The sequence below is a fragment of the Pipistrellus kuhlii genome, unplaced genomic scaffold (genome assembly GCF_014108245.1).
Source record: "Pipistrellus kuhlii isolate mPipKuh1 unplaced genomic scaffold, mPipKuh1.p scaffold_m20_p_4, whole genome shotgun sequence".
NCBI lineage: Eukaryota > Metazoa > Chordata > Mammalia > Chiroptera > Vespertilionidae > Pipistrellus > Pipistrellus kuhlii.
This window is the reverse complement of record NW_023425540.1, coordinates 46,205,522-46,231,678: the sequence shown is the minus strand read 5'-3', so window position 1 is coordinate 46,231,678 and position 26,157 is coordinate 46,205,522.

Genomic DNA, 26,157 nt, shown 5'->3' with positions numbered 1-26,157 from the left:
TTGTCCTTTTCCATTGAACTTAGCATGATACTTTCAAGATACATGTTGTCACAAATGGCAATATTTCATTTTTTTGTGGCTGAGTATAATTCCTTCTATATACCAGTTCCTTTTTTTTTTTTTTTTTTTTTTTAAATATATTTTATTGATTTTTGTACAGAGAGGAAAGGAGAGAGATAGAGAGTTAGAAACATCGATGAGAGAGAGTCATCGATCAGCTGCCTCTTGCACACCCCCTACTGGGGATATGCCCGCAACCAAGGTACATGCCCTTGACCGGAATCGAACCCGGGGCCCTTCAGTCCCCAAGCCGACGCTCTATCCACTGAGCCAAACCAGTCCCGACTATATACCAGTTCCTTTTAGTTCATCCCTCTGTCACTCCTGGGGTGTGCTCATAGAATCCAAGGTGGCTTATAGATCTCCAGTTATCTCATGTGTGTGCTAGAAAGCAGGAAAGTGGAAGAAGAGATAAGCGTAACTCTATCCTCTTCAAATATATAATACTTCATTTTAACCTTGAATCTCTGTCACATATCTATACCTGCCATGAAAGCTGGTAGCTGAGTGTATAAAGGCCCAGCAGAAGTTGGAAATCTATTGTCTAAAAAAAGAGAGAAAGAGAATGGATATTGACAAGCAACTATCAATCTTTTCTACAGTATTTAGTAAGAACTACTTGAATTGAATAGAGACCATATGTAGAGATTTCTGATACACGTTTTGAGAATCACTAGTTGGCAACGTATTTGAAATCATCTAATATCTCATTATTTTGTGCTTTGTGTCACTTAACGTGTAACCTGAATTTAGATTATTAGATGATGCTGTAAGCTCCTAAAGTCTGAATCTGTTTGTCTTCAATTTCTGTGCTGAAGGCAACAGCTGCATTTTACCAATGAACCCCCATCTGATTGAAACATGTGTTTGATTTCTATTTTAGTTTTGGCATAGTAACTGTGAAAGACTTTGGTTGGCACTTAGTTATATTGCTAATATGTCACCTACTATTATTGTTACTGAACCAGCTTTTCTGTCATCTCCATTATCATGTATCATATCTATAATCCTATAAATAAGCTAGAATTATACCCCTTTACAAAAGTATATATCTTAATTCTATCCCTAAATGTATAACCCCTACTGACTTGTGCTTCTCATATTTTGTCTTCTACTTTTACTTAAATTTTCATACCATTATTTAAAAATTGTCAAACAATCAAAAAAGACTGAAAAAAAGGAAATCAACTAGAAAATTATACAGTTGGCAGCACTGTGTAATAATTATAAAACTGCATATGTTACTTTAAAAACAAGAGATTATTATTTTGTTTGCCTTCATTTGATTTCTTAGATCGAACATTAAATCTTACAACTCTTATCTGGCTAAAACATTTGTTTGTTACTATCTTTATTTAAAGCATTATCAACCTCTTTAAATCAGAATAACTAGAGCAATGGTCCCAATGGAGAAAAGCAAGAAGTTCTGTGTGGAGTGAGCAAGAAAGAAGAAGAGTAATGGAAAATGGGATAAGAGAGGAAGAACAACAGGAGTTCATGTTGAGAGTTTTAAGCTGTTATAAGGATTTTGGCTTTTACTCTGAGTGAAATGGGGTCATTGCTGAGTTTTGATAAAGTTATAACATGATCACAGGTACATTTTATAGAATCACTCTGTTGGCTGTAGTAAGAATAGACTGAATGGACAGTAGGGGAAAAGGATGGATAAGGGAGACCTGATAGAAGGGTATTGCAATGATGATGAAGCAAGGGGGTGTTTCTGACCAGGATGTAGCAGAAGAGGTGAGAGGTGGCTAGAAGAGTATATTTGGACACATATTGGATTTTCTCATTAGATATTTATATATTTGGACACATGTTGGATTTTCTCATTAGATATTTATATGGCTATGGTCAAGTCATCAATGCAGGACAGATATTTAAATTGGATATATAATATATATATGTGTGTGTGTGTGTGTGTGTGTGTGTGTGTGTGTGTGTGTGTGTGTGTTTAAGCATACAGTGCTATTTAAAATGATGGAACTACGTAAAATCCCCAAGGTATGATGCATAGCTGGAAAAGAGAAGGTCAAAGAATGACCTTTAAATCATGAGACATGGGAGAAGAGGATGAACAAGTAAATGAGACAGAAATGGAGGCACTAGTTAGGAGGAAAACCAAGAGACTGTGACCTAGAAACCAGGTGAAGGAAGTATCTCAAGGAAGAGGGAGTAATCAACTCTGTCTATTGCTGGTGAGTCAGGTGGGACCGGAATTTGGAATTGATCATCGAACTTACTATTATACAGTTGTGATTAGAGAGAGGAATCTGGCAGCCGTAGTAATAATGGTGGTGGTGATCCAGATTAGGGTGAGTTGAATAGAGAATGGGAGGAGAGGAAGTGGACATATAGAAAAGTTTGTTGAGGAGTTTTGCTGTAAAGGGAACAAAAAATAAAAAAGGGGCCAAAACCGGTTTGGCTCAGTGGATAGAGCGCCGGCCTGCGAACTGAAGTGTCCCGGGGTTCGATTCTGGTCAGGGGCATGTACCTTGGTTGTGGCCACGGCTCCAGTAGGGAATGTGCAAGAAGCTGCTGATCAATGATTCTCTCTCATCAATGTTTCTAACTCTCTATCCCTCTCTTTTCCTCTCTGTAAAAAATCAATAAAATATATTTAAAAAATAAAAAATAAAATAAAATAAAAAGGGGCTTGTTTTAAGATCTGAGAAATAATATAATAATACTCAGAAATAGAATAATAATAATGGTTATAATTTCCTATCTGCTAATGAAAAAGGTCTGGCTAAGAGTGAATTATTGATGTTATAGGAGGAAGTGAGGAGCAGAGTTCCTGGAGCTACGTCCTTGAGTAAGGAGGGAAGATGGGAACTTGTGTGAAAGTCAGACTTTAATTGAGCAAAGAACTTGGAAACTGCATCAATGACATCAGGCAGGAAGGCAGAGGATGGGAGTACATACACTGGTAAATGTAGAAGGTGGATTCTTTGGAGGTCTTTTCTGATTGCTTCCATTTTTTTTCAGTGAAGGGAAAAAATATGTCATCAGCTGAGAGTGAGGACAGGGGAGAGAGTGTTGAGGTTTGAGGAGTGAGAAGATGTGAAATACTTGTCTAGGAGAATAGAAGTGTGAATATCCTGGAGATGTATTTAATGATTACATGATATCATTAAGGGCCCACTGCTGGCTATGAACAGGAATATAAAGTGGAACCAGTCAGCATGATGAGGTGTTGTTCCCTAGACAGATTCAGCTTTATGTATGTGGGAGCAGAGGAGGAGGAGATTTGTATTTAACCAGAAGGAAAAGTGAGGCAGAGGAATTAAAGGTATATGCAAGGAAATGATTATAAGGCTGGATCATGTAGGGTGTTTGTTTTTAAATTTTAGGTTAAATTTAAAGAAATAAAACAGAATTTCTTATCTTTGTAAACCAAGGTAAATAGTCCCTACAAGTGGAATGATAATAATGTAGTGATCATTAATAATTATATACCAAATAAAAATTCAATTTGAAAATTTTATTTTATTTAAGTGCAAATATATATAGGAAGTTTCTTCATCTCCTGTTTAGACCATCAATGAAATATCATCATTGTATTTCAGCTATTGATTATTTTGTTTCTATACTCTGAATGTCAGCATTATTGACAACCCACAGCAAGTAAGGTAACATTCAAAATTAAGCTCTGTGACTGTGTTTGAAGCATCTTATGGATCAGAAAATATTTAAGGAAACTATTGGAATAGGAGAGAATAATAGATAGCACACTAAACATGAATGTGTTTTTTTTTAAATTATCTTTATTGTTGAAAGTATTACAGATATTCCCCACTGATCACTGTTACCCTGCTCCTGACCCCACCCCCTGCCTTTATAGCACTATTGTCTGTGTCCATGGGTTATGCATAGATGTGTCCCCTCAGGTAAGCCTACACCCTCTCCAATCCAGGACTCCTTGGGAGATGTTGGACTGCTGGTTTAGGCCAGATCCCCAGGATAGGACCTAAACCAGCAGTTGGACATCCCTCTCACAATCAGGGACCACTGACTCCTAACTGCTCACCTGCCTGTCTGCCTATTAGCCCCTAACTCCCCCACACACTGGCCTGGTCACCCCTTATTGTCCCCCTGCCAGCCTGGTTGCCCCTCGCTGCCCCCCTCCCCGCCCCTTCTGGATGCCTAATCACCTCTTATTGGCCCCCTGCCGGCCTGGTCGCCCCCAACAACCCTTCCCTGCTAGCCTGGTTGCCCCTAACTGCCCCATTGCTGGCCTGGTCGCCCTCCCTCTGCTCCCCCTGCAGGTCTGGTCACCCCACACAGCCTGCTGTTTAGTCGTTTCATGGTCCCTCACTAATCCCCTGCCAGTCTAATTGCCCCATGCATCCTGTTCTGTCATCTGTTTGGTTGTGATGGTCAGTTAGGCTTTTATATATAGGTTGAAAAGGCACTTAACCTAATGTATATAGGCATCCTCTTATTGTTTGCAAAAATGTTGTGTATGTGTGTAGTTATAGACACCCTTGTAGGTAGAGATCCCAACCTTTTATAAGTTTCTCAAAGGGATCTTTGACCCACCCTAAAATAGTAGTGAGAACTGACAAGTTCATGATAAAGGGGACATATTTGCTCCTATCTTCTAAAAAGAAGTATTTCTATTGCATTCTTAACTCTATTATACAGAGTAAAAAAAATTGTCTGTAGTAGTTCTAATTTGCACATGATAAAATTGGGTTGCTAGGGGGAAAAGTGAATATACCCAAATCATCCAGAAGGCAACAGTGTCAAACACAAAAGCTACATTTTAAAAACTCCCTCTCCCATGGACTAACCAGGAGCATGCAGTTTTTCAGCTGTGAGCAATTGGCTACTGATAACCTTGTTCATTAACAAATCAAGCAGCTGTTCAGATCTTCAGAAAAGCCCCCATGTTGTCCCTAAATACTCCAGTACAAAATCAGTGTAAACCAATTAAGTTACATGACAGGAAAAGCATCAGATGTATAACTGATGATTCACTTAACCTCATATCACTCTTCTTTTAGCTTTCAATAATCATCAGCCTCCAGAAAATGATAAGCTTTTACATCAAACTTGCATAAGTATTTCAGAGTGAATTCTACTACTTAAAGAGAAACGTACATTTAGAAATCCTTTAAAAATTTTAGTGGCTGCCTGAACTTTAATTTTTTTACTGTAAAAAAAATTAAACCAGGAACAAAGTAGCCTGTGGTCCAAAAATGTTTATTATTTATGTTAGAAAATACTTTTTGCATTTCATTTTCTTTCTATTATGATGGAAAATATGGTAGAGATATCATTATTTTCAAATTATATTATTGGATTGAATCAAACTATCAAGATATTCTCAATTCACATAAGGCATGTTAAAAGAAATTTAAATTAGGACTTAGGGTTGTGGAAAATTTAATAAACAAGATTGTTGATTTTATTTATTTTTTTACATAAATGGAATAAAGCATATGGTCTACCCCAGCCTTTATATCTACTTGTATTTAAGAAATGATTCACTTCAAATTTTATTATATATGTGAAATGATTTTACTCATAGCTTTTTTATTTCATCTATATAATCTATTTTTTATTCTTTTTTGTTTGGATAGTATCAAAATTGTGGTAATTATTAATCTTAAAATCATAGAACTTTTATCACTTCAAAGAATTCTCAAGGACCCTGGGTCCAACTTCTTTATTTTACTTTCTCAATAAAAACTCATTAGGAAAATAATCCTATTTTTCACATCCATTTCTAGAAGAAACACAGATTTCTACGCTCTCATCCAGCCCAGCTCTCTCAATGAAAGGAATGACCTTGAATTGAACTGTAGAAAGTAAATGGAAGGAAAGTTTATTGAAAAACTTTAGTAAGGATACAGAAGATTAATGCATATATTTGTGTTGGACACCCTTCCTTAGCTGCACAGTCAAAGTGATGGAATCGTGTTATTTATTATATTTTTCAGATCATTTACAATGTTAATTTATATGAGTTTGATACCGCTTTTGTCTTTTAGTTGTGTGTTATTCTGAGAAATCCCTGGGGAAGCAAAGGATTTATATGCTTTGTGTACATGTTCTGCAGACTAAGCGATCTGGCATAATTATTTTTGGCACTAGCTGATTAAAACATCCAATTTAACTCATGATTGGTAAGATTAAACCTTTTTAATATACCTCAAAAGTAAATTATCATTTACTACTCAAACATCCCTTTCTGCACATGTCCCCAATAAAGCTCTTCTTTTTTTCATTAATGTGCCTTTTAAGGAGGATTCCCTTTTATTTCTTCCTCTGGGCAAAACTGCCTTATCCTTTATAGAGAGGTAGGAACAAAGATGAGGTGGAGACTGATTAGATCAGTACGTAGGTTTCTAACCTTATGCCAATTAAAAGTCTGTATTTCTGAGGTGAGTTTTTTTTTTTTTTTAACAGATTTTCTGTTCAAGAAAACACGTCCTGGCTTTGTGTTTATTTGATGTACAGACAAATGGGAACAGTTAAAAGGAAATATTTCAAAAAAATTACTTATGTGACTTGGGGAAAAAATGTCATTTTTAAATTTGTTTCAAGTTAGTTACTTTTAAAAGCTTACAGGTTATCCTTCAATCTTACAGGGCAAACCATTTAACAGAAAATGCAAAACCACCTTTCAATATTCTGGCCATTTGAAGGAAATAAATAGTCCCAGAGATTAAAAAAAAAAAAAAACGAGTCTGGCATGATACTAAATTAGAATAATTGCAACTTGCAGGTCCTCTAAGGGTCTGCTGAACCCCCTCACAGTGACTCATCATTGTAATGAGAGAGGAGGAGAGTAAACTGTAAAAGATAGCATGCATTGGTTACCTTAGACTAGAGCTTCCTGAAGCTTTGAAACTGACACAGGTATAAGCACCTCACACTGAGGGAGGGAGGGGGAAAATCAGATTAGTAAATCCTCCTGTGAGGATGTTAGAGTGTTATTGTGTGCAAATGTCATACTTACTGCCTTTTATGCATGGTATTAACATCAAATGAAACAAGAATTATGGAGGAGGGCCTTAGGTAGAAAATAAGTCAAGTCAATGCCATAAATATCCTGTCAGAATTTTGATCCAGATTTACAAATACTTCACCAGATTGCTAATGAGCCTGTAGCCCTGCATGTAAATATTTGAACAGTATGAAAAATGCATCTGAGTTAAACAATACTATGCCCCAAATAGGTTGAATTGTTGTCTACTAAAATGTTGTCATAAACCAGGCAGAAGGGACACTTTTCTGGAATATATGGTAGATAGTACAAAAAACACTGCCAAAACTTATTTCCTAAATGGTCAGGAAATCAAAATCTCAGAGTTGAGTAAATATAGCAGTTGGTTACACAGAATCGAAGAGCTAGAAGAAATAAACTTACCAAAGCTTTGCATAGATTTCCCATTCTTAGATCTGTAAGTACTCTGGAGTCTGGGAAATACCAAGGAACAATTTGGCCACTTCTAAAACTACCTTTAGAATTATCTTATACATTTGGTGGTCTCCACTCTAAGATATAATCTGGACATGGGAAAATCTTGAGGAGCCAATAGTAAATGTGACTTGGTTTTATTAGCCGTGTTTGTGCCAGTATTCTGGATCTTAAGAGCTGTACATATGCCTAAGCTCAGTAGACACACATTCTCTCCATGTTTCCATTTCATATAACATTAGAGAATAATTTACTGTTGAACTACCACTGATGATTCCTTAGGTTAGTGTATCAGTTTCAACAGTTATTAAAGATTGTGTAAGACCCATCCCATTTCCACTGTACCTAATTTGTGGTCTTGATTCCCACCCCATTCCCCTATTTTATTTAATTTTTTGGACAAATCTGAGACTATAAAGATTTCAAGTAAAAATATTTGTTTAAAAAGTGGAAACATCATAATAATGTCCTACTTTCTCTCCACTGAGTTCTAGCAGTGCACTGATTATACCAAATTTCTAATATATTTACTTAATGTTAATTGATGAAATAATAATGGGCATCCTTTTCTAATAAGAAGCAAGTTGAATTATTGATCACACCATCTGTTAAAAGACAATATTCTATCATTTTCCAAGTGTGTGACTTGTTTTTAACTAAGAATGAAAACTTAACTTTGAACTTGGGAGAGGGTAAGCTTATTGTGCTTCAATTTTCATCGGTTGGCAACTTTTGGCACAGGTGCCAAAGAGAGAACAAGAATAAATATCTCAAGCCTTGGTAGTTAGGGTCTGATCATAAGCGTTGTGGTGTAGAATTCATGGATTATTCATGTGTAATTACAGATAGCTATTGTGCTCCTTTAAATCATCCCTATGGCCCATTATGGCCCATAACAACTGAAATAGCAATTGTCATAGTAAGGTTTGGGCTCTGTCACAGAGTGTGGACTCTAATCAATAATGATGAATGGTAAAATTCTACATCAGGCAGTCCAAAGTCTGGCTAGCCCCTCCATAAATCTGCACAAACACCAAGCAGAGCAGCTGCAGGGTCTAGAAATGTAAAAGCCAACACTCGCCTTACCCCCTACATGCATTTACCTCTGTAAAAGTAAAAAAGGGGGGGAGGGAGGAGAAAAGGAAATGCTCGATACATCCATTCCAATCATCCCCATGCTGTTAGGAGAATTTTCTTCCTATTTAAATGGGAGTGAACCCTAGGTTATTTTCAAGGTCAATTTCAGGTGAAAAGGGGGTCATCTAGAGGTCACTCCAGCTCCCATGCAGGTCAATACCGCCTCTTCACTTCCATAGCAGACAAGCTGCTCACACCCAATCAATCCACCAACGCTGCTGCTGCACCCAGCGTAATGAACAGTGAATAAATGTAGCCTATCATCACAAAACATGCTTTTTAAGTACCTTTCCTTTTCATGTAAAACCTCTCGCTGTCAAATTCTACATTCACTCATCCAGCAGTGAGTAGCAAAAGTGAGAAATCAGACTCTCATTGGGGTTGGTAAAAGGTCACAGCTGACAGACATGGAGGTTAAACTGCCGAGTTAAAATACTGTTCATTACCCACTGCAGCTTTTTGCTAACTACACTTCTTTGTGTTACAGTCAAGCAGTACATCAATATGCTCCTCCTCCTAATTTATTAGCGATTGTTGAATTGTGTGGGGTGGGGGCTAAAAGTGAAATTAATGTGTTATATGTGGCATATATATATAAATATATATTTGCATTTGCTTTTGAATAATTTTAATTTCTTATCAATTTGTACAGTCAGCATTGTGTCTACCTATTTGAGATGCACCCTAATTATTAAAAACAAAAAAACAAAAACACACACACAAAAACAAAAACAAAAAACAATTCCTAAAATCACAAGAGACTGGGTAATCTGAATTCCAAAGGTCCATGGTCAGCTGTCAGTTGTTTGGAGACTTTTAAAAAATAAAGAGATTTTCTTTTTCTGAAAATAATTGTATATGAGACCTTTTAATATTTCTCAATCAAAAAACTTTGGTTAAATATATTTAAACCTGCAATTTATATCAAAACATGCAAAAATGTGTTAAATGTACACAACTCAAAATCTAATTTATTAAAAATGATAAGATAGTCTTATGCTGACAAGGTTAGCACCTCTGAGACACATTGTCAATCCAGAATGCAGTCTGTTATTTTTTTCAGAGAAGTGTGTAATACCTGCATTTTTTTCCCCTATTAATCCTGATGTAGTCAAAGGAACACTTAATAGAGGTGAGTAATCACTGGAGTTTAAATAGAAACAGTACTTTTTTTGAATTCAGTTGACTAAATGAAGTGGTTTGGTATGAAATCTGAATGGATTAGAACAATTTACAAAATGAAATTTTATTCTTTGATTAATTAATACGTAGGTGGAGTTCCCTTTATTGAAATGCAGAGGCATTGCATTTAAAGGGAACAATATGAAAACAAGTCATAGAGACTTGTTTTCTGTGTTTCCAATACAGAAACACAAACCATGAATAAAATAAAGGTTTATTTACATGCTCTCTACAACAAAAATTTGACTCGACAAAATTGCCACTATCTATTTACATCTTTAAAAATGCATTCTGAGATTTATTCTAGAAAATATATCCTTTCCCCCCTTCTGTATGCCTTCTCTCTCAGTGGGACTGAAAATAAAATGTTATGACTTAAATCACAAGAGGCTAACATCATTTTTAGCAACAAGGGCTGCATAATTTCAAGACTATGAATGAGTGGCTGACTTTAACTAAAATGTTTCAGTTCTCTGCGTATATAGGTACATAAATAATTCAGAATTAATCCCTGCAGAGGGGACAATGGGAATCGTAAATTATCCATGTGCCGTCCTCAACATTAGAGGCAATGAACCTATAGTAACAAACTATGAGTGTTACTCATTACATACATTTCACAGACACCTTAACCTTTTGAATATTAATTTTCCTCTGCAGCTTGTAGCTAAGGCAGTATCTTTTTTATTTTCCTTCCCACTCCTCTTGGCTTCATTTCCTTCTCTCTCTCTTTGTGAAATTTCGAAACCATAGTTAAGCCACAGCTACTGAGTGGATGCATTTGGAACATTGGAACATACAGATTTGTTACAGAGATGGTTCTTTATCTTTTGCTTCTCTCTCTCTCTCTCTCTCTCTCTCTCTCTCTCTCTCTCTCTCCCTCTCTCTGTCTGTCTGTCTCTGTCTCTCTCTGTCTCTGTCTCTCTCTCTCTCTGTCTCTCTCTCTCTTTTGGTTTAGCTGCATGTTATTCTGAAAAAAAAACAAACCCTTAATATTATATATAGCCCTCCATAGACTGTAGAGAGACTGTCTTTATGAAGATAAACATGATTGCAGATCTGGACCACCATAATACCACTGGGGTTGTCAGTGTCCTTTGATTTTCAGAAACATATATCAGATTTTTAACTAGGAAGTTATTCCAGGATTGTCATAATTTCATCTGAAAATAAAAATAAAAAAGGAGAGTATGATTGCTCCTAATTATAAAATTTATTAGGTCTTTAACTGTTAAATTAGGGATTTTATTTTAAAAAAAAGATTTAATGAGATAATAATTGCTCTTCTCTTTTTGTCTCTAAATTAGCCTCCTAGTTAAAAATGTTCTGATCAGCTTTATAACACTTACTTTGAATGATATAAAGAGTAAAGAAATATTCCTTTCTAGTACAATTCATTATGCCCCATTTCTATATATTGGATAAAATAAATTCATGTTTATCATGGAAAACATTATAATAAATAAAATTTATAAAATAAATACATATTTGCATGAAGGAATATACATACATATAGACACAGATGCATATATGTATTACCTATAATAATAAAAGGATAATATGCTAATTAGACCAGATATCTCTGGATGTCATTCCAGACATCCTTCCTGATGAAGCTGGGGCTGGAGGGAAGCCAGCCCTGGTCCCGGGTGCTGGAGGAAAGCCTGTGCCAGCAGCTGGGGGAAGGAAGGCCTACTCTTGCATGAATTTTCATGCATCGGGCCTCTAGTACATATATATGATTCATATATGTATTATACATATATTTGAATTTACTAGTATGTGAATAGAATTACAAATCCCAGCATTTATCTGACCTATGCATAATGTAAGTTTCATTTTATTTTACTTTTTTAAATCACCATTTATCCTCCTATACCCTCTTTCACCTCCCCTACAATCCTCCCCCCACAATCACCATGCTATTGTCCAGGTCTATGAATCCTTTTTCTTTTTTTCCTTTGTTGCTCATTTCTCCATTCCTCCTGCATCCCTTCCCCAACCCTGAGAAGTGTCAGCCTGCTCTCTATCTGTGAGTCTGTCTCTATTTTCCTTGTTGTTAGATTCTACATGAGTGAAATCATATGGTACTTGTTTTTCTCTGACTGGCTTATTTTGCTTAGCATAATATAATCCAGTTCCATCCATGTTGTTCAAAAGGTAAAGTTTTCTTCTTTTTTATGGCCTAGTAGTATTCCATTGTATAAGTATACCATACCTATTTTATCTACTATTCTACTTGTAGACACTTGGGCTACTTCCAAATCGTGGTTATTATAAATAGCACTGAAATGAACATAGGATTTTATATATATTCTTCAAATTAGTGTTTCAGGTTTCTTTGGATAAATTTCCAAAGGCGGAATTGCTGGGTCATAAGGCAGTTCCATTTTTTAATTTTTTAAGGGACCGCCATAATGTTTTGCCCAGTAGCTATACCAATCTGCATTCCCATCAAACAGAGCACAAGGTTTCTCTTTACTCCACAACTTCTCTAAGACTTGATATTTGTGGATTTATTGAGATAGCCATTCTGACAGGTGTGAGGTGATATCTCATTCTGGTTTAAATTTTCATTTCCTGATGATTAGGGACAATGAGAATCTTTTCATATGTCTATTGGCCATCTGTATGTCCTCTTTGGAGAAGTTTGTATTCAGGTCCTTTGCCCATTTTTTAATTGGACTGTTTATTTTTTGGGTATTGAGTTTTATAACTTCCTTACAAATTTTAGATGTTAACTCCTTATCAGATGTATCAGCAGATATGTTCTCCCATTCAGTGGGTTGTCTTTACATTTTGTTAATGGTTTTCTTTGCTATGTAAAAATTTTTAGTTTGAAGTAGTCCCATTTGTTTATTTTCTTCTTTTGTTTTCCTTGCTCTAGAACATATATCAGAAAAAAATATTGCTATGGGAAAAATCCAAGATTTTACTGTCTATGTTTTCTTCTAAGAATTTTATGGTTTTGGGCCTATAATATTTAAGAATTTAACCCATTTGAGTTTATTCTTTTGTGTGGTGTAAGAAGGTAGTCTAGTTTAATATTTTCAGACGTATCTGTCCAGTTTCCCCCAACACCATTTATTGAATATCTTTAGCCCATTGTATGTTTTTCCCTCTTTTGTCAAATACTAATTGACTGTAAAGTGTGGGTTTATTTCTGGGCTCTCTATCCTGCTTCATTGATCTATATGTCTGTTTTTATGCCAGAACCATGCTGTTTGATTACTATAGCTTTGTATTATAGTATTTTATGTCTTCTTCAGTTTCTTTCTTCAGTGTCTTATAATTTTATGGGTATATGTCTTTTATATCTGGAATAAATTTATTGCTATGTACTTTATCCTTTTTAAAGCAATTGTGAGCAGGATTACTTCCCTTTCTAATATTTCATTATTGGTGTATAAAAATGCAACTAACTTCTGTCAGGGCTATATGACTACATATCCCATTGAGCCATCTTTACTCTTCCTCGCCTGCACCATTCATGCTATTTGAGAGAGTAACACTAGAGTGGTAAAGCTTTTCTGATTTTTACATTAAATGTGAACAGTGAGCATCAATCATCTTTGTTATTTGTTTTCCTAAAACTATTTGACCATAATTCCCTCCCCACCTTCCTCTCCTTTCATTACTCTCTTGAGGATCAGAACACTAGGTCCAACATGTAGGATAGAATTACTTAGGGTCCTTGTAATAATCCCTCATGATGCCATCAGAATTTATAGAAAAGACTAATAAAGAATGGGCATATTTATTTATCCAATCAGCTATTAAGTTAAGGTGAGTTATCTCTGTGATATTTTGTACTTCACAGTGAGATGTGAGACATGTGGGGTAGTCACTTAGGTGTGAAGTAGAAGAGAATAGAGAACATTGTAGAAAATAAGAGAGCAGGGGGAAGAGCACACACCTCTGTGAGTTATCTCAGCATACCCTTGAAGAGGACAGAGTAGTCGAAAATGATTTCAAAGCAACGAAACCAAATCAGAAGAGTTCCAAGTTACACTCAGGATCCCTTAGTCCAGAGGAAACTAATTTCCTTAATTTCTAGTTTGCTTAGAGGGATCATTTTCAAAGATAGCCAAACTATGATTTAGCGGGCAGAAGTCCTGTGGAACTTGTGTGTACTTTCTCATAAAATCATCCCAATTCTGAAGGAAAAGAAAGGAATGAGTGAACACATATCCTGATTATTCACTTTGATCATTTTTCCTCCCCAGACTCAAATACATGGGTGTCCATTTTTCATATATTCCATTAAAAGTTAATATAAATAAATTAAATTAAGAGCAAAAGGAGAAAACAAACAGTTATAAGCAAACATGTTATTTAGTGACATTGCATAAGCAAAAGATTTAGTAATCTGGTTAAAACATCCTTTTAATACTTGAAACTGAATGATCCTATTATAAGTGGACCTGAATGGGTGAAAAATTACAATGTCTTTTATTAAATTAAAATTGTGATGTATAGAATTTTCAAATCATTAAAATTTGTATACACATTTAAATCAATTTCATTCCTATGAATAGGACAACCAGGCTAATTTGGAATATATAATGGAGACAATATTGCCAAAGGACTCTTTCTGTATATAGCGTGAAATCAATACAGCAATGTTCTAGCCATTTTCAGTACTTTGCACACAGTGTATGCTAAATAAATGTTAGTTGAATCACTTTAGAAAACCATCTCTCCCCATACCCATAACTTCCCACAAATTATTTCTTCCTGAAGGATTTTAGGTAAGTCCTTAAGGACATACCATCCCTTGCAATATGGTCTATTGGCTAAAAACATGATAATGTAACCACATAATAAGTAAAATAATGCAATAATCTTCAAATACATGGCAGAGTTAATGTAACTGGTAATACAGTAGTTTTTCTGAAAATTATGTGATTAGATACAAGAATATGTGTACTAAGACCATAAATCTGCTTAAGCATCTGAAGATGGAAGTGATATCACAGAGATAAATATATATATATATATATATATATATATATATATATTAGTTATTTTTTTCTTTTTAAAGAAGATTGATCTTTAAAATGAGGAATATTTTTGTTAATTTCATGAAGTTTTCATATGACACTATCACAAAAGATATTATTCCAATGTTAAATTTAATAATATTTCCACTATGTTAAGCATGCATTAATACACTCGAAAACATCTAGATTTGCTTTGCATCTGCATTGCTAAATAATTTGTATTTTCTGTAGAGTTTAATTTTAATAATTATATAGGGAAAGAAAAGAATACTTTTATTAGTCTATATTTTTATGGCTGTGATCAATGTTTCCATAATAATTTAAGTTAATATTACTTTAATTTCATGCCCATTTCTCTATAATACAATAATTTGGATATTTATTTTTACAGGACATTTAAGTTTTAGGTAGTTGATGGTAGTCATTGTCTAGTTTCTAAATGGAACAACAGTCATGCATGTCAAAATTGAGAAATCAGTAAACATCTCATTCTATGCCACCAGCCTTTGTAACTTTTATATATATATATATATATATATATATATATATATATATATATAAAGGATACTTTTATTATGTGGTTACATTATCATATATATATATATATTAATCTCTGTTATATATAAATACATAATAAAAGTATCCTTTTCTTTCCCTATATAATTATTAAAATTAAACTCTACAGAAAATACAAATTATTTAACAATGCAGATGCAAAGCAAATCTAGATGTTTCGAGTGTATTAATGCATGCTTAACATAGTGGAAATATTATTAAATTTAACATTGGAATAATATCTTTTGTGATAGTGTCATATGAAAACTTCATGAAATTAATAAAAATATTCCTCATTTTAAAGATCAAACTTCTTTAAAAAGAAAAAAAAATAACTTTAAAATTTTTATAGTGTGACATATACCCACTAGGATATTTTTAGAAATGGTATGTTTAACACCAAATTTTGCCATGTTTCACATTTACCCTTGTAATTTCATGATCTACCATGATCGAACAATGTGCCCAAGGCTATTGCTTCTCTGAGATGGTGTTTCTGGGAATGACTATATAATACTATTAGACATATTACTGCTGCCAACACTGGGTAATAGTATATAGAGAAATGGCTGACTTTATTATAAGGACTAGTCAAAACTATTGGAAAATGTTAAAATTTAGAGGCTCCAGAAATTTAACTCCTCCAATTCATATATACACATACACATAAACACACACATGAGATTCCAAGAAAATACATGTCCATAGGTCTAATACAATATTATATATAGGAGTACAATTCATTGAATGATTTCTATGTAAAAATCCTGTATGCAGTATATGTTTCTCAAGGTACTGTACTCAGAATTTTGAAGATTCTTTACAAAATTAACAGCAATACTACTCTACCAATGTTAATGTTATAGAACATCCACATTATAAATTATTTTCTAGTACCTGATTTCTGAAGATCTTCACAGGTTTATTTGAATTCTCCTTTTTTAAAACCCATGGATGAACTAAATGATTTAACAATATATTAAAGTAGAGGAATCAACCACAGAAAATCTGATGAAGCAGTTTATCTACTCAATATTTTCCATAACCAGTTTGGGACAGAAAGTTGAAAATATAGCAGATAAGATAGCTATTGGGCGTATTTTTTCAGAGTGTCATTCAGTAGATAGAAAAAAAAATACCAATGCTAATTTATTGAGCTAATTAGTTGAAATTTCAGTGTAAATTATCTGGTTGTAACAAATCCTTCAGCTTTAAATTAGGTAACAGTAATTGTCAATAATCTCAGTGGAATTAGACTATACGTTCCTTTATACCAGAAAATTTCTCTTTTAATGGTTATCCATTTTAAAGTAGACATTCAATTCATATCAGCTAAATTGAGGAATATATGAATGAATGACTGAAGACATGAATGAAGATGAATATATAAATGAATGAATGCTTGATTTTTTCAGTTTATCATCAAATTATAAATGCTTTAAAGTTTCACCTAGAAGACACATTTTACTAAACAACATAAGGTGAGAATAAAATGAGTAAAGTTATAATACGTGCCATATTTTTAAAGGGTATTCATTCAAAATAAAATTCTGCCTCAGAAATTGAATCAAATTAGTTTTATCTTTCCCCAATGTTGTAATTCATACATTGACTTTCAAATATTTCATTCATTTGGGAAACATTTTTTTTATTTTTATTAATATTGCTCTAAATTTATGTTAAAATTAAACATAGAGTACACTTTTTTTCAAAGAAAACTCTAAGTAAATAGAAAACTATTGTGTGGATAATCTGGTAAAAGAGAAATTTAAAAAATCTATACTGGAATATTTATTTGTTATGTTAAATAAACACAAGAGAATTATGTGCTTAAGAACAATAAATCAAATGAACCCACTTGACTAGGACTAACAGATTACATGGTTTTCCTTCTTCGCAAAAACAATCCCTTCATAAACCATAGTCCAATTATTCAATTTTGCTGACTAATTATGGAAACTACTAATTTCTTGGCCTCCAGCATAGATGATGCATCTCTAAAGGGTGACACAAAATCTGTCTCTATCTTTGGCTTTTAAAATTCAATGTAAGTATTTTTGGAAAATAAAAATAAAATAAATAGTTCAGAAATTCCTGAGTTCAACATGCTAAAGAGATGCATCATTTATGATATGTGAGCCTTGGTTCATATCCTCCTTTAGATAAGTTGTGGGATATGCTATTTTTCCCCCCTCTGGGACAGTCAAGAACACAGAATGATAGCAATTGGAACATAACTATAAACATGTTTTCTCATAATAAAAGCTGCTGTTTAAGCTATCAGTGAAATTAGAATTAAATTGGGCCAATAGCTCATATTTTTAGAACTATTATCTGAGAAATTATATCCATTTCTTTCCTAGGTGGCACAAAAGGGATATTGCAGAGTAACAAATTGAAATTAAGCTGTTTCCATAACTTCCCAAATGTCCTCTGAAGGAGATGAAGATTTAGAACCAAAATAAGCTCTTTAAAAGATGTTTTAAATATTATAGAGGGTATTATTGAGATGGTATGTCTAGAATGCTTCCCAGGTATTATGAAATCCTGTGCTAAATATAGTTGTTATTAAATTTTTCAGCAAGTTTCATAGCAACCATCTCTTATAGGATATGAAGCTCAAAGATGCACAGTTTTTTGCTAAGATAAAAATTTTAGAACATGTTTTCACTTTAAATGAATATTTAAATATTTACCTAGAAGAGATGGTCTTTGTATTGTATTTATCTATGGAATAGCTGTTCTTGCCATTTTTGCTTCTTTTTCCAGTAGTCCTCACTAAATTGTTTTAAGAACTTCATGAGAAGTTAGGAGCTTACTAACTTAGCTCATGAAAATATATAAGTGTGTTTTAAAGACAATAATCTCAAGTCATAAAAATCATTCTTTTTATTTACCTATGTAGACTACTTACAGGGTATAAATATAAAATAAATTGGTGATAGCTATTTGCTGTTTATTATTTTTGGTGGATAATATCAGAAGTGAAATAAGTAAATTCCAAGAATTTTTTATGATCCTTTATATTAGTAAAAAACACACACAAAAAAAACAAAATTTTATGAAATCAAGAAGGCAATATTTTGAGAATCATGTTTAATTTGAAATAATAAATCATTTAAATATAGAAATGTGAGGTAAAGCTAAGAATATTTAAATAATTAGAATTCAAAAACAAATCCTGATTGGGCATTTTTGCAGCCAGGAAATATATATATTTTTTCTACAAAAGTTTAGTTGCCTCTAAACTAAAGACGGGCAGAGATAAATACCATTATAGGAATTATATTGCCTTGTACCATATATTCCCTGATACAGCAACAGAAGAAATAGAAGGGCTAGAATATTAATTGATTGGATTACATTGTAGTGTATAAATTACAATTATTTATATCATAATAAGTATTAAAATGACTAGGCAAATTTTAAATAAGGGAATATGGATATACAAATTAAATCACAACATTATTCTGCCCATTACATGCTAGCTACATTGAAGGGAATCAATTTTATCAATAGGAATATTTTAGGCCATTTTCTAGCTAAAATTCTCTTTTTATTTCCTTTTATTTTATATTTTAGACAAAATAAAACTTATTGAGCAGGGTGGGGGGTGTCATGATAAGAAATCCAACTGGAGAAAGACCCTACTATTAACATCAGTTGGATCATAAAATGAATGGTTATGCAAGGGTACATCCCAGTTTTTGTTGGTTTTGTGCCTTGCCTTCATTTTATCCATAGCATCTGTTAATACTTGATGTACTCTGTCTCTTCCCACTAGATAAGAACTGCATCTGTTTGTTCACTTATGGATCTCAGAACCTGGTATGTAACAGACTTTGGATAAATATTTGTGGAATGAAATATTTGACATTAAATTCATATAGATGCATTTATTAAAATGTCTATGCTATTGTAAGTGTAGAAAAGATTAATATCTATCACTCTCACTGTTTTCCATAGGATATCTCTTTTATATTCTTCATTTATATTTATTAGTGTATAGATGACTTCATAGAGTTTTAATCTCCAGTATGTGTGAATTCTGGATGTGATAGTTCTGTCAAGACTAGCAGAATTACTTTCTTTTCAAAACAGAGTCAAGGATTGCATTTAGTTTAGATATTCCAAGTGAGAATAAAATGTTTGTTTAAATATGAAGCAAAAAGGGAAATGCCTAAAGACACAGTAAGATTTGGGACACTAGGTGATACAACTTACTTTGATTTAAATGACTGTAATATACAAAAGACTACTTTCATAATTGTACCTCAGTAACTATATCTTCGATACTTAACCCTCATTTATAAATAACCAGAGACTACATACTAATCAGTAACTTTCCAAAAGATAAATTTCTTACAATTTTTGGTATGATCATGTATTCTTTGCCAGTATTTAGAATGTCACCAGATAATCTTATTTGAAGTTTGGCAATAAGGAATGAAATCTCTTATCTCACTTCATTTAAAATTTTAAAAGAAAAATATTCCTGGCCAGTGTAGCTTAGTTGAGCATTATCTCATGCACTATGAAGTCTCTGGTTCAATTCCTGGTCAGGGCACATGCCCCTGTTGTAGGCTTGATCCCCAGAAGGGGGCATTCAGGAGGCAGCTGATCATTGTTACATTCTCACACCAATGTTTCTTTCGCTTCCTCTCCCTTTCTCTCTCTCTAAACTCAATAAAAACATATGAAATATATAAATAAATAAAAATTTAAAGAAAGCAAACTTCTGTGAATTAAAAAAAAAAAGTTATTTCCTTAAGAATTCCTCTCGGATTGGTTCCACAAAATAGATACCTGGCTAATAGTAAAGGTATAGTAGTTTACTGTTATGAGTTTTTTTTGTTATGTAAAAATTGTGCTCCAGTTAAAAAAAAAAAAAAACTTTGAAAGTACCCACAAAATACTTACTAAGCCTCTTAAAACATAAAGTTTTAATTAATATTTTATGAGAGAAAATATTAGAACATTTTTTCACTAATTTTTACTAATGCATTTTGTCATATTAATCAGATATTTTGATGTTATGAAGATAAGATTCAAAATGATATACTGGAGATAATGATAATACTGGAGGCAGTCTCAGAGTTTTTATAATGAAGGTAAGCATAAGCAAAATTGAAGTGGTAATCATTAGCTTTTTCTTCCAATTGTTGAGCATTTGGATTAAAATTGGTATTTTTACCTTAGTTTGTTGTCAAATAGCTCAGTTCTTTTATTGATTTTGAACATAATTCTCATATAAGCAAATTATAAAAATTTCTATAGCAATAATTCTATTATAATTCAGCCTAACATAATTGAAAAAGATGTTATTGTAGCACACACATCATCATGATGAATTCATTTGATCTTTAATTTTTAATTCCCACGTGTAGTTAACATACTGGCCTGGATTTTTTTCTTCTTGTATTGAATAAATGAACTGTAGGTCTGTGGAACTCAAGTACCCATCCCTTTTCTCAACACATTTTCTAATCTAAAAGAATTCTATGATTTCTTTAATTCATTGACCATTATTTTTGTTTTTTAAATAATCTTTGTACCAAAATTAGAACTTACACTCCCTATATAGCTATTTGCACATTAATTTCAACCTTTAGAATTTTTAGCAGAAATATATTGATTTTTGGAAACAATGAAGTGATGGGGGATTCCGTGCTGATTCTCAGTATTTGACACAAATTTAGCTGATAGTTATTTTCATTAAAAAAAAAATACGGTATAACGTTATTCACCAGGAGGTCAGTGTAGAGTACCAGGAATCAGCTAATAACTTGTTCTTACATTAGCTTGAACCTAGGTCATAAAGGTAAGCATCTAGCTATTATATGGCCAACTTTATATCATTCAAGTCAAGCTTGAAAAGCAGATTTCAGATGTTGACTTTTGCTTTCCCCAGATATGTGTGATCTTTGGAGGAGAAAAGGACAGCTTTAGGCCCTTGGTGCTAGCATTTTCATGTCTTTCTCAATACCACAACCATGCTGTGCCCTTTGGAGATGTTCTTTTACTGGACTGTTCCCCAATGAAACCAGGCCTTGAAGTGTCAATGGTATCAAGAGAGATCATAAGGTACCCCTCTAAATCTGCCTCTGGTTGATGTCAGTCCTGCTAGCCCTGTGGATTCTGGTCATAGCTGCCAACTTTCTCTTTGAAACTTCTTCCTTTTCATTATGTTTAGGTCCTCTCAAGTCACTGAGCTTTGGTCCAGACTCAAAATCAAATTTCTTTTTTCTCGTCTCTCCCCGACTGATCTCAGAGATATTACAAAGCACATTAAATCTCCAAAGCGAGACAGCACTTAAAAGTGCTATTTCACTTTTGTGTTAACTCACAAAAGTCAGTATCTCTGACTGATCACATATGAAAGAACTCTTAAAAAGAACAGTATCACATTTTAAAAAGTTAAAGCATTTAAACTGCTCTTCGGGGTCTATCTTCTTTTAGACACTTCAACCTGACATAATGGTGGGGGTAGGTGGGTGGAAACTTGGTGAAAAAAATAATGGTTAGCAAATTTAGAAAATTCAAGTTGGGCTGGATACCCTTTGCTTTGTGAGAACTACAGTCAGGGAGTGTATTTCACCTTTCATTTGACCAGTTTCAATTACTCTCGGAATTTCTATTTTTGAAGTACTAATTTTGGGGTTTTTGTTTTCCTCTTGGATAAAAGAACTCATAATATTGGATGTAGGCACAGAAGTCTGTGTTTTCAAAAATATAAAATCAAGGAATATTATTTTAGAAAAGATATTCCATCTTAACAAAATGTTAGGAGAACCAAAAATTAAATGATAGAATGTTATCAAAGAAGGAAAGATAATCAAGTTGTCTAACCTATGGAGATGACCTTACAGCTCTTATTTTTCTCTCAGAGAAAAGGATTCTAACTTTTACGTATTTACCAAAACACTTGGACATCTTGTAAGTGTATAGAATAAATATCAGAAAAATTAAGGTAGCTCAACTTTCCGAAAATAGGGTGTATTTGTAATATTTACGTTGTAATGGTGGAATTATACATCTTTAAGTAGCTCTTATGGCACAGTATGGTATACCAAGCAAAGGTGCATGATTAATAATCATTTCCACTATATCAAGGGAAAACGAATCATTCTGTCTCACATGCCATTAAGAATCATCTACTGAAATATAGAATCTTAAAAAAAAATAAAAAAAGAAGAAGAAGAACCTTATAGAAACAGAGATCAGATTGTGGTTACGGGGGGGCGGGGGTGTTGGGGGGAAGTAAAGTTGGAAGGAGGTGGTCATAGGTACAAAGTTTCAGTTAAAAGATAAATAAGTGGTAGGGATGTAATGTACAACATAATGACTCTGGTTATCACTGCTGTATCATATATACATGGAAGTTGTTAAGAGAGTAAGTCATAAGAATTCTCATTACAAGGGGAAATTGTTTCTCTCTTTCCATTTATTTTTATAGTATCTATATGAGATGATGGGTGTTAACCAAACTTCTTATAGTATTTATATCATAACATACATAAGTCAAGTCAGATCTTTATATATGTAAGATACACCTGAAACTTGTCCAGTGATGTACGTCAATTATATCTAAATACAACTAGGAAAGCAGATTCACTCAACTGTATTAGATAGGTGTGCCGTCTGTGTTACTTTTCTTTGCAACTTGGTTCCTGAAGTCCAAGGGAGCTATGGCAAAATCTGGGCCTGGTTTTTCGAATCAAGTTTTAGAGGCATTCATGATCCCTCCAGCTAATAATATCAGAAGCCTTCTGAAGAGTGCAACTGGTCCATAATTTCTTGGGCTTATTTTTTTTTTATATCAGAAAGCCATCAGATATTAAGTCAGTCCTAAAGTCCGTGGATGCCTCATACTAAGAATTTTTATATCAAAATGCATGAGATGTGACAAAATGTTTGTTTTTGTAAATGAATAATAGAAAATCAGAAGTTTGGTATATCTTATCATTGGAATCCATAAGTATATATATGAAACTATATATCTAGTGTCTAGAATTGTGCCTGTTACTTTATAGGTGTCCAATAAATAATTTGTTGAATGCTTGAATAAAAAAGAATCATCAATGGTTGGAAAGTCCCATACTGATTTGAATTCCATAATTCAAATATTTCCATAAAGTATTTCTTATACCTTAAATCTCCCAAACTAGGCATGATAATTTTAAAAACATTTATTTGTTTTTAACTTATCAGAATGCTCTCTCTGTGTGTTGTGTGTGGGGGGTGGGGAGTGAGTTAATTTTCAAAATTTCTGGTCTGTGTGAAGGTGAACATACTAAGAAGAGGTAATATAGAGACCAAATTTTGGCACACTGACTGTGAAAAATTACTACTAAAATATTGTTGCTTCACAACCAAGGTATTATTAAAGTTTTAAGAGTTGATTAAGCTGAAACCAGTTTGGCTCAGTGGATAGAGTGTCAGTTTGTGGACTGAAGAGTACCAGGTTCGATTCCGGTCAAGGGCATGTGCATGGGTTGTGGGCACATCCCTGGTAGGGGGGTGTGCAGGAGGCAGCTCTCAATGTTTCTCTCTCAAAGATGTTTCTAGCTCTCTGTCCCTCTCCTTTCCTCTCTGTAAAAAATCAATAAAATATATTTTAAATAGATAAATAGATAGATAGATAGATAGATAGATGATAGATAGATAGAGTTGATTAAAATGTTATCATCTTCCACATAGAAAAGGCAGCCTTTAATTATAGAATATGCTTTATTCAATAGTTTTTATTAATGGTGTCAAACTGATATTTCTTTTTTTTCCCTTGGGTGTTAAACAGCTGCTAAAACCACTTATATTTTAAACCTCAATGCAAAATGCACATAAGTATTTTTTATCCTATGGAATAATTTCTAAACTTTTTATACTATTTGACAGTATAGATATCATATGTGAGTCTAAGAACCCTCTTGGAGCTTACTAAGTTTTTGTACATTTATATAGTGTCAGGGTTTAGTTCATAATTTAATTTGCTCCAAGTCAGAGCAGATGACATTTTGATTTTGATTTTCATATATTGAAATTTTGTTTCCAATTTCACTTTTTAGCTGGCTTGTTTGCAATGACTTTTTTTTTTTTTTTTTTAGATGATCAAGAGTGACCTCATTGACAGGCTTTCCAAATTTTTAGGTAAGGTAAGTTCAAGATCAAACTCAAATCTGTGTTCTTTTTTTTTTTTTTTAATCTGACAGCATAATAAAGCACAAATATTAGCACATCTTGTTATAGATCAATTATATTATATTATCAGTGCCCACTAAATAGTTACCATCACTAAACAAATAATTAATATGGATTAAAAATGCAAAAAAACATTTACATAGTATTCTATTTAAAACATATGAAGCTTATGTGTATGATAACTATTATATAATGTCAACTAAAGAAAGAAATAGCTCTAAAGTTATAGAATTCAATGCTGGAAGACAGTATGCTAAATCTTCAATTTGAAAATTTTATAAAATTAAGTTTATTCCTTTAAGATTATTCTCTTGCTTATTCTAAAATGGAATATACTAATACTATATCAAAGATGAGTCTTCTTGACTTAAATATTTTATATAAAATATGTATTTTAATTAAAAAATTAATAGTTACTTTTTCACATACATTCAGTGAACTAGTGTAAGCTTATGCTTCTAGCAAATATCTGTTCTCACCAAAATTAACAGGGCAATAGCTATCATTTTTGAGTAACTGTTACATGTCAGATACTTTTTTAATGCACTAACAAATATAAGCTTATTGAATACTCTCAACAATTTTGTGTGGTAAATAAGCATATGAGATAATTTTGAACATAAGGAAATTGGGGTATGGAGTTGTAAGAAAATTTCTCGAGGTGACACAGCTCCTATAGGTTGGATTCAGAACCCATGTCCTTAATCAATGAGTTATATTGCCTATAAAGTATTTGTAGGATTTCTCCTGTATCCTGGATGTCTATCTCATCTAGTTTGTGTTGCTTCTCCAGAGGACACATATTGAGATCAAAGTGAAAATGTTAGTTTCTCATTTGATATTTCTAATACCTTTTCCTAAACATAATATTGACAAATGACAAACTGATTTCATAATTTGTTTTGTTTTTGTTGTTTATTTCATTTCATCACGTTTTTTGGTTCTGTGCTGACATTAGTGAAGGCAAATATGCCCTGGAGAAAAGAAAGACATACACACTTTAGACTTATGTATATTTGTTTCCTGGGAAGTTGGAACTTTTCCTTTTCTTTTCTTTTTTTTTTTCTTTTCTCTTACCTTCCCTTTTCCTTCCTTCCTTCCTTCTTTCCTTCCTTCCTTCCTTCCTTCCTTCCTTCCTTCCTTCCTTCCTTCCTTCCTTCCTTCCTTTTCATAATATAGCCCTTAAAAATATGTTAGGAGATATTTTAGATGGGAAGTTATGTTAAAATATACAAAATATTGGGCTCATCAACTTAAATTATTACTTACATTCCTAATATTTGTTATCACACAAGCATGGTGAAATATTTCCTATAAGATAAAGAAGGAAAAAGCATTGTTTCATTATTTTAGCTTAGAAATCTATAAATAAAGAAGTAAGCCTGACTAGAGCTGAAGATGAACATCAGCTGTAGAAGGGACAGTGCTGAAATGAACAAAAGTTTTTTATCAGGTAGTGCACTAAGTTTGATGCAATAAACTAATTAACAACAACAACAACAACAACAAGTCATTTACCCAGATGCCCCGTCAAACACTACAGGGGAAGCACAGATGGGACACTATCAAGTAGCATCATGCTCTGGTACT